Here is an 8,841-nt window from a genome sequence, read left to right as displayed (position 1 = left end):
AATCTCCACATCACTAATGAAGACGTTGAACAATATGGTACAAGGAGAGAGCCTTGGGGGACCCCACTGGTGACAGGACACCATGATGAGTGACTGCCATCAATTACTACCCCATGGGTCCGACCATGGAGCCAACTTCCCAGCCAGCAGATCGTAGTGGACCCAAGGCCACAATTGGCCAGTTTTGCCAAGAGGTGATCATGGGATACCAGATCCAAGGCTTTTTTGAAGTCAAGATATATGACATCAATCTCTTTTCCCTTGTCCAGGTGATCGGTCATCTGGTCAAAGACGGAAATGAGATTAGTCAAGCAAAACCTACCCACAACAAACCCATGCTGGCTATCCCTCAGGATGTTGGCATCAGCCAGTCCATTAAGGATAGCCTCTTTAATAAACTTTTCTAAGGTCTTCCCCAGGATAGAAGTCAGGCTGATGGGCCTATAGTTAGCTGGATCCACTTTCCCTCCTTTTTTGAAGATCGGCACCACATTGGTCTTCTTCCAGTCTTCGGGCACTACACCAGAGCTGTGCTGTCAAGAGCAAAAGGAGCACCAGGAGTTTTCAAAGATCCATGCCAGGGGCTGGGCAATGATGCTTGCCAGCTCCTTGGATACCCTGGGGTGTAGATCGTCAAGGCTAGCTGACTTGAAGATATCCAGGTTCTCGAGATGTTCCTTCACGAGGTCAGCATTTATGGAGGGCAGCGGATCTCCCTCACCCCGACCTCCCTGTCCTGTAGCGGGCATGGGTGTCCCATGGGACTGATGAAAGAAGGAGGTAAAGTCAGCTAATCTAGCTTTTCTGATATTCAGGTCTATTGGTAACCCTTGTAAGAAGAAAAAAAAATAGATTGTATATTTATTGCATAGTGTATAATATAAACTTTATTACAATTTTCCTTGTAATGAGAAAACTGGAGGTTGGATAACACTGTGACCATCTAGCTATGGTAGCAAAGGGCTCCTAGACAGCTAATTTACCCTGCCCAAACCTTTGCTGCAGGGATAAGTCTATTGACTTTAGGCATGTTTAAAATAGATGCAGTGGCACAGATACCCCGCCCTGTGCACACACAGACATACACACATACTTTCAGAGGACACCTCAGAAGGAAAAGTCTGTCTAAGTTTCTGAAGTAAGAGTCCTCCCTCACCTATCCCCTCCATGGCACATCCCATCACTTTCCATTTAATACCTCTCCTGCCTGCCACTGCTGTTGTGCCCACTGTCCCTGCTAACTGAGGAGCATGAGGTCTCCACAGCTAATCCTGCCCTGCTCCAGATGGCTACTTGGGGAACCGGGCTTAGCTGGGGATATCAGCAGTGACAGGCAGTTTCCTCCTGTCAGTCTTGGTCCCCATGGGTATGCCCTACCAGCTCAGGCACAGGTACAAAGAGGGAAGCCCACCCACCATTGCTGTCTGCAGCCAATTCAGGATCCCTGGGCAGCTCAGGTGGAGTGAGGCAGGAGCAGGTCTGTTGCCTCTCCACTGCCCCTTCCCCTCCATTGTAGCTGGGAACAGTGGGGACAGTGACAGACATGGGGGGAAGAAAGAAGGTATGAAAAACGGGATGCGTCTCAGAGCATAGAGGGGAAGTGGGGATGGTACTGAGCTGGGGGAGGAAAGATTAATAACTGACTGGGGGAGAGTCCTGAACTGTGAGATAGTTCCATCTAAGGCAGGGGGAAGCTAGGGGCAGGGGGTGCAGCCACCCCTGTTCTGCTAAGGGCTGCTCTCACACCCCATTTTACAAAATCCCGGATCATCCTGTGACTTGAGGTTAAATTTTCTTTCTAAGTTTGGCTGTTTTCTCAGCTTTTCTGTAGGATCCCCCTGCCTGTACTCATAATTCCCTTCAAGCAACAGACAAACTTTTCTGTATATCCAAAGAGATTTAATAAAGATGCACCTGCAAATGACTCGCCATGACCTTCCGTAAAGTTCTAATTTACACCTACAGGGTACGTCTACACAGCACATTTACTGTGGAGCTGCCTATTTAGTTCTGCAGTAAAGTCTCAGGTCTACATATGTATGGCCCTATGGGCCACAGTAAACTAATTAACTCTGCTGTAGGTTAGTACTTGTAAATGTAAATACTACCCTACAACAGTGCTCTTTAGTGTGCAACAACACACGTGTAGACTGTGACAGGACTAGGTGGGGCATGAGGGTGCTGTCTGACAGCTAGCTTCACCCAGGAGCACCTTACGCTCCAGCCAGTCCCTCCACAGCATGTTGAGCCTGATAGGAGCAGCCCCAGTCTTTTAGGCTTATCTCCCAGGCCCCTTGCAAGCTGGGACTCCTCCAACCTGGCTCAATATGTGCTGGAATTTATCGCATCACATTAATTTCACCTGTAGATGCAACCTCAGGGTAGTTCAACAGCAACGTCATACATAGAAAACCTCTTGAGATCAGTCCTTTATGGTCAAACCTCTTCTTTGTGCTTCTAACTCCCTTTTGGGTCTCCTTTGATGTGAGAAGAAATTAAACAACAAAACAGAACAAAAAAGCCCCTGAGAGTCTTCTTTTATCTCCAATTTTGTTCATGTTCCACTCACCCCTTGCCTTCGTTACTATAACCCTCTCCTCTCTGCTGGTTCTTCAAGTACTCGCCTTCTGCCTTTCCCAAGTTCAGCCACTAGACTGATGTTTTTACACCTCACTACATCACTGCTCTCTGGTCTCCTTCTTGAAACATATAAGATCACACGCGGATATGATAGGGCAAGATAAAATACAAAAACAGATTAGGTGATAAGGATATAGTTGTTACAAAGTAATGTCTACACAGATGAGACCTAGGCAACTGATCTCTGGTGAGAGAGCTGGTAAACAAGTAAATTGATTTCTCAGTGGTGTAACTAGGATGAGTCAAGTGCCCTGGGTGCCAATTTGAGGAGGGCACAAAATAAAATGTCTGATGCTGCAGCCAAACAATCATGCTGGTGGCCTGGAGGCCCCTGTGTGTGTGACAACTGCCCCTGATGCATCACCCAGACATCAGTTTTTGGCTTTGTTATGCCTCTGATCTCTCGGGAGAGAATACACAATGGGAAAAATTAAAAATGTTCAAGAAACTAAAGTTTCTAGATTAACTGGATGTGAAGAGACAGGGACAGAGGGAATCTGCTGCAAAATCATCACCATTGGTGCAAAGGACCAATAATGCCAAAAAACCAGTAGTCATAACCAGTGCTTCAACAGTAGCAGAAATGTATTTGCCTGACCTGTAGCAGTCACAAACAGATTCCTATGGTTGTAACAAAAAACATTTTGTTATGAAGTGATAACCATCACCCGTCCTGCTACAAAAGACCTACATGGTAGTTCAAAGTAGCTTTAAAAGGTGGGTAGAGGGCATATAAGAGCAAATGCCATCTCAGGATGTTCCAAGTGTACATTCAACATCATGTCCTGAATGGAAATACATGTGCTGGACGGCTGTCGTCCTCATATTGAGGGACAGCCACTGCTGCCACCAGTTGACACATGGATCTATCCTTGAATGAGTTATCTATAGTACTTTACATTCATCTTTTCTAGATTTGTTTGATCATTGCAGCTGAAGTTCAGCATCATGTAAAAGGCAATGCAACTGTCAATACTGACATATTTCACAGAGGAAAAGAAAATATGTGCAATGCTGGTGCCTCATAGGTGTTTCAACAGGCTCCATGTACAGCCTTGCCTTACTCAGAATGTCTGCCACAGTTTGCTACATTGCCACATGTAGAGTGGAAAAATGGCCTTGAGATGAAGGCACTGAAATGGGCCTTGAAAGATATGGATTCAACCAGTGACTTTACTGCAAACTTCTTCCTGTAGATCAGGGATGGGCAAAATGTGGCCCAGGGGCCAGATGCGGCCCTCCAGGCCATTCTATCCCGTCCGTGGGGCCCCCCCAAAATTTGGAAAATTAATATTTATCTGCCCCTGGCTGCCTATCATGCGGCCCTCCATGGCTTTCCAAAAGTCAGTAAGCGGCACTCCGCCCAAAATAATTGCCCCCCTCAACCCCCACTGTAGATCCTTTCAGTGTTATACAGACAAAGACAAGCTAGCTTTGCATGAATTAGATTTGGAGCCAAAAGTAGCATAGACTCACTAGTAAAGTGCTGCCTCTAGGTTAAGAAGACCTGCTTCTCAGCAGCAATAATTAGCCCATCTGCAGTACCACCCCAATACAGTTATACTATTTTTGTTTCTGGAGCAAGTACATCCAGAGGGAGTTCAAACATCTCCACATGGGGTTGCTTTGCTCTGTGTAGCTACCATCAGTCTATGAGCCTCAGTTATTTTTCTCTTCACCTCCCTTTGTCTGTCTTGACTACTGAAACTGTAAAAGGGACTTTGTCTTTTTAAGTATACACGCAATGACTATTACAAGACTGACATTTGAATGGTTAAGGTTTCTTGGTGCTACAGTAGTATAAATATGACAATAATATCTCGAGGGGAAGAAGCTATGCGAGGTTTTACTCTTTTTATTTTTTTTTGCTTTTCTTTGGTTACAATACATTGAGCTTTTCTTATTACTGATTCCAGTAATAGGAATAGGCTTTTTTCACCCTCATCCTCAATTTGGAGTTGACAGAATCAGCAACATCTAAATTCACAAAGTCGATATACAACTAAGAACTGCAAAATTATCAATAATGAAGAGCATTTACAAGCAGTAGCAAATCATGAAACGCATCACTTCAACCTCAATTTGCATGGCAACACAGACTTGGGCATTCTACACACGTAAAAGGAAATGAGGTCACAAGTACATAAAAAAAAAAAAGTGGTGCGGGAAGGGATATTTTGCATCACTGGCAAAAGAGCTTGCAAGTCAAATAAATGACAGGCTCCCATTCTGACACTAATGAGGAAGACTTAACATCCTTTGGAAAGGTTTCATATTTTGCATAAATTTTGCCTGGTATTTTGCTTAGTACACTGTTAAATAGGCGATGCCATTTGCAGGGGTTACTTCATGGTTCTAGTTCAACAACTGTTTCGTTCAAGTACTGCTGAAATGCATTTAAAATTGTCCCAACCCCTGTGCAAAATGTCATCTCAAAAGGGCAAGGTGAGGTGACAGAAAAAGAAGAAAGTTGGTTAAACCAAAGATTTTGACTTTGTTTTCATTTTAGAAGGTTTGAAATATTTCATTTTGCTACAATTTTTTCACATCAAACTTTCCATAACACACTGAATTACTAAAAAGGCAATTTCTTAAAGCATGGGTTTTCAGAAAATTGATAGATTGGATGGAAATGTCACAGAAACATGAATGAAAAAATAAAATATTTGGTAATACCACAAATAATTTTAAATGTTCCATTAAACAAAACACTTACTTAAAAAGTAGTTGGTAAAATTTGATCTGCTTCTATAAGGTGGTATTTCAGCCCCAAAATAAGCTCTTCAAGGTTTTGCTTCCTTTACTTGAAAGCATGCCAGATGTGATGGAAGTTTTTCAATTGCCTACTAATCACTGACCATCAGATTAGTTCACATAAACTATTAAGACGCTCATGAAAAATGTAAATCGGATACAAATTCAGACTTATTCAGAGTTAGCAGAATGCAAAATATTTCGGGCTACATTTGGGCTGTTCAGCACAACCCTATTAAATATACATTTACACGGGGCCCATTAATCTTACAAAGCTCAGCCGTGAGTTACTCAATCTTGTGACATAATAGATTCCTTTCCTACACCATGGATGAACAATCAAACTGAGATTGACTTTCTTCATTTAGTCAAATAGATTTATCTAAGCCATGTTTCAAGTGACTAGATTAAGTAGAGTAACACTTTTTTTTCCCAAGTCTGAGGAAGAATCCATCTAATAGGACTGTTCCTTTGATTTTTACATTTGGAATTACCACTAAAGTACTGGACTCCTCCTTTTGTAGTTTTTTGTTATAACGATCTAGTCTCTCTTATCTTGCTGTACAGCAGTTGAGGGTCTTATAGTGCTCCTGTGACATCTCTGCAATAAAACACGTTCCCGGACAAGAAAGACAAAAGGATTCCTATATTAGACTGTTTATACACCATAGACTATGCGTTGATGAGAACAATGAACAACTGTCCTTTTGTTGTTATGTCATGGCAATGATTTTTGTGAAGGATTAATTCATTAAAACAACAAAGGAGCAGCTCTACTTTTCTCATTCATAATTAATTATGGGAGGACAAAGGTTCCGTGTAATGGAGGAGTACAGTTAGCCAACAGCAGGGAATTTAACCATTCTATTACCGCCTTTAAATGTGATAGTAAAGAACTGGAATGCATTCTCCCTGCTGGGCAAAATGTGAACTGCTCAACTGCGGGTCAAAGACCCTATTAGGTTAGTCCACAAAATTTCCCATGTGGTCCAAAGATCACTAGAGATATTTCACATGAATTCAAAGAGCTTGTCCTTAAAGGAAATAAATATAAAGCTTTCTTGCAAATGAAAAACGTGAATGCTGGGAATCCTTTAGATCAATGGTGCCCAACCTTTTTTGCCTGGTGGGCCACATGAACTGTGCTTGGCCTATCTATGGAATGGATCTGGCAGATGGTCCCAATCCAGCAGCATCTGGAGTGGGTACAGCGGGGCTCCATCTAGCCATGGGAAGCAAGGCAGGGGGAAGAGCAGACACATGGGGAAAAGGGTTTTGACTTAGCCCCGTTGTGGGGGAAAGGGGCTTGACCTGGCCTCAGCCTGGCCCTGCAGGGTGGGGAAAGGAGGCTTGACACAGCCCCAATCTGGCCCCATGATGAGGAGGCGGGCACAGCCCAGCCCCAACCCAGCTGTGTGGAAGGGAGGGAGCCTAGCTCAGCTTCAACTCACTCCATGGGGCTTGGGAATGGGAATCTGGCAGTAGGAGACGGTGGCCATATTAACTGCCACAGCTCTCTCACCACCAAATTCCCCAACCCATGGGGAAGATGTCGTGGCTCCACAGACTGCATTTGGCCCAGGGGCTGGAAGTTGAATACTCCTACCTTAGACTGTACTTTAGACATGAGGCAAGGAGGTCTGTTGCACTGAGTACATGGCTGAGACCCAGGAATTGCTAGTCCTATCACTGACTCGCAAGCCACTGGTGAGATCATAGGTGACTTGGTTGGTAAAGGCCTCACACCCCATGTTGCTTGCTTGCTTCTTTGGCTTTCCCGAGTTACTGATTGGGTCTGCTCCAGCGAGGCCATATTAAGTTAAGATTGAAAAGAACTGAAAGCTTGAATTTTCATTCAGAAATGAGTACTTGTTTCAGCACTATATTTATTTATGGGAAGATTCCCCAAGAATTAAATGGGAGGCAATGAAAAGCAGGGGTGTTGAAAAAAAGAGGGAAAATTGCTCTGGCTCACTATCTGCTGAGCAGGGCAGGTGGGAACACTGCAGTGATTCTCAACCAAGGTATGCCATAGCACCTTGGGGTGTCCTAAGACCCTTTCAAGGGTGCTCCTGGGTGTCACACAATGCTAGGACTGCTAGGTGCACATATCACTCGTACAAGAAATTCAAGAAATTTAAAATAGGAATTCAAGGTGTTAAAACACATTTTGACCTACTGTGGTCTTTATGAGTTCTTCGCAACAGAAGAATTGCTCTATTTTTCTGCAGTCAAAATACCATGAAAACTAAGATCTGGCATTTTCTAAAGGGTGCCTCAAATCCAAAAACACTGAGGAAACGTGGTGGTAAAAACATTTTTCCACAGGGCAGAACAGGTAGAGTACCCACTCCAGGTAGAGTGCCCACCCCATAAGGTGCTCCATCTACTGGGAGGAAAGATCAAAGATTTTATCCCATTTCTTCATAAAACTCTGGCTGCAAAAAGATGTCACCTTTGTGCCACCATGAACATTTTTATGGTAAGACAAAGCAAAAGCAAACTGACATCCATGCTCTTTAATGAGACACAAATGCCCAAATATGTTGCTGTGACAAAAGCTAGTGTAAGTTTGTACCACTATTTTGCACGCTGCAGCAGACGTCTTTTTGTTTAAGGGTGGGAAAGATTAAACATCCCAGAGCTGCTCATGCTCTCCAGCTGCCTTAGGCATTCAGGATCAGGCCCTTGACTCCTCAGGAGCATCTGCCCAAATCTCCCCACTTGCAGAGGCAGACCAGCTATGCCAGGATGTATCCTGGCACAGCTGATTCAGTTCATTGGGTGAACCAGGCTGCTGGTTGCCCCACAGAGTCAGGTCCTTGCTACTGCCTGGGCTCCAGGACAACACTTAGGTCACACTTTACAAGTCAGGAAACCCAGAGTTTCCCCATTTGCAGTGGCGTGCTTCAAGTCAAAAACTGCTGCTTCCTTTGGCAATATCTGCTTGGAGCCTTTCTACATGGCCATTGAGCACCCTCACCTGCCCAGTCCCTAGCCCCTTGCTGAGGGTCTTCCTCTTTCCTATGCAAACAGGACCTACTGAGGCATATAGGATACCAAGTTTTCTTCGTGGCCCCATTCACTGAACAGGAGACTGGCTACATGTAGTTGTGGGAGAAGTGAAGAGCCTTCATTTTAACAAAAGGAAGCTTAAATCTGAGAAGCTCTAAAACATTTACTAATTACAGAACATATTCTGACCAGAGTTAAATGCATGTAACTCCAGCAGAGCCACAACGATCCACATCTTGGCATATGTATAGATAGCATACCGCTTTTTATACTTGCTGCCCTTCCTTATCCAACAGCCCCTAAATGTTACTACCATCAGGACACTGCACAGGACCCAAGTTCTCTCTAGGGTGGTGGTGCTCAACCAGGGTGCCTTGAGTTCCTCAAAGGTGCCACACAATAGTAGCAAGGTTAGGTGTACAAACACGATTC

General features: G+C 44.1%; 2 long non-coding RNA genes across 2 annotated transcripts in view; both read right to left on the bottom strand.

Annotated features, from left to right (window-relative positions):
• LOC109306817 overlaps positions 1-7,678 on the bottom strand; it is a 23,969-nt gene extending 16,291 nt beyond the window's left edge. Inside the window, exon 1 of the long non-coding RNA XR_002100122.1 lies at positions 7,562-7,678. This is a non-coding gene — a long non-coding RNA (uncharacterized LOC109306817). The remainder of the gene's footprint in view (positions 1-7,561) is intronic.
• The window catches only part of LOC109306818, a 515,505-nt gene that overhangs the window by 416,248 nt on the left and 90,416 nt on the right, over positions 1-8,841 (bottom strand). The gene's annotated exons all lie outside the window — the stretch shown is intronic.

Source organism: Crocodylus porosus, unplaced genomic scaffold, assembly GCF_001723895.1.
Source record: "Crocodylus porosus isolate Cpor-Errol unplaced genomic scaffold, CroPor_comp1, whole genome shotgun sequence".
In the NCBI taxonomy this organism is placed as follows: domain Eukaryota; kingdom Metazoa; phylum Chordata; order Crocodylia; family Crocodylidae; genus Crocodylus; species Crocodylus porosus.
Note: the sequence above shows the minus strand (reverse complement) of the source record. Positions and strands in the feature narration are given on the sequence as shown.